The sequence below is a fragment of the Festucalex cinctus genome, chromosome 8, assembly GCF_051991245.1.
Source record: "Festucalex cinctus isolate MCC-2025b chromosome 8, RoL_Fcin_1.0, whole genome shotgun sequence".
NCBI classification, from domain to species: domain Eukaryota; kingdom Metazoa; phylum Chordata; class Actinopteri; order Syngnathiformes; family Syngnathidae; genus Festucalex; species Festucalex cinctus.
In genome coordinates this window covers 3786175-3787500 of record NC_135418.1, presented here as the reverse complement: position 1 = coordinate 3787500, position 1326 = coordinate 3786175, and the positions used below count along the sequence as shown (strand labels likewise).

At 45.4% G+C, this 1326-nt stretch overlaps 1 pseudogene; it reads right to left on the bottom strand.

Annotated features, from left to right (window-relative positions):
• Positions 1-505, bottom strand: part of LOC144024513 (uncharacterized) — a 4068-nt pseudogene extending 3563 nt beyond the window's left edge.
• Positions 506-1326: the final 821 nt, after the last annotated feature.

The window sequence follows — 1326 nt, the reverse complement described above, 5'->3', positions numbered from 1 at the left end:
CCTTCAGGATCTTCCTGAGCCGGTGGAGTAACCTTGGGCAGTTCTTGTATACCTTATATGGTACTCCATTTGGCCCAGGAGTGGAGCTTGCTCTTGCTCTCCTGACCACCTCCTGGATCTCTTTCCAACCAGGTTCCTTTCCATCGAAGTCCAAGGTTGGTGCCGGTGGATCAATCAATGAACTACATGGGCCCAGGTCCTGTTCTCTGCACTCATCGCCGTAGGTCTCCCTGAGGTGACAGTCGACCTCGACTTTAGAACATGCGAGTTGGCCGCTGCGCTTCTGTCCTTCTTCCTCCTCCTGTGCCACTCAGCTCTCCGCAGGGTCATCAACCTCTTGCGAATTATGCTGCGTAGCTCCACTAGGGGTGCCTTCTCTTCTTCATTGGCTGCCTTGAATTGCTGTCTCAGACTCTTCAGATCCTGCCTGAGCTGATGGATCTTGCAGGCTCTGTTGTTCATAACGTACGTAGGGTGGCTTTGCTGTGCTCTTTTCCTCAAGACCGAACCTCTCTGCGCCAAGGCTGATGGTGATCGTTGTTAACATCTTAAGGCATCTTTCGGCATTCCCTTTGGCAGTTGATTCCAGGATGGTGTTTGTATCTTCATCAAACTGGAGCCACTTCTTTACCTTGTTAACTTGGGGCCATTTTACTCGACGATGTTCTGATGTCCTGTGTACATGTGGTTGTTGCATCACCTGGAGGCTCTGGGCACTGTGGAGTGACTCCGGGCCGGGCTCCTCCTGCGTCTCACCAGATGTAACAATAAGTGCCGGTACTCCTCTAATTCCACTATATACATACATATGACAAATTATGTTATTTTTTTCACCGAAAACACTTATCAGTGGGTCCCAGGATCCCTGTATGGGATAATGAGAACCACAGCGTTTGTTTGTTTGTTTGTTTGTTTGTTTGTTTGTTTGGTTGTTTGTTTGGTTGTTTGTTGTGTACTTTCATTTCTGATAACATGATGCAGACCAATCTTTGAGTAGCACTCGGACAAATACCTTAGCCTATGAGATAAATTTATTTTCACATTCTCACGGATTAAATCTGTATTTAGAGCTTCCCCCACACTTATTTTTATACTTAAATAAAGCCATACGCCACACTGAGGTATTTTCGCAGAAAAGTCAATGTATTCAACTTGGGGTGAGGGGTGTGTTATCTTTTTATTGTACTATGGATGTTTTAATTGTTTATCACCTTTTCATTTTAACGTATGAAAGGTACCATATAAACAAAGTTTGATGGATTGATTTGATTGAACTTACTGTAGGTGTGGCAACGCAAGATGGCGCCTCCGGCTTCACTCTCACTT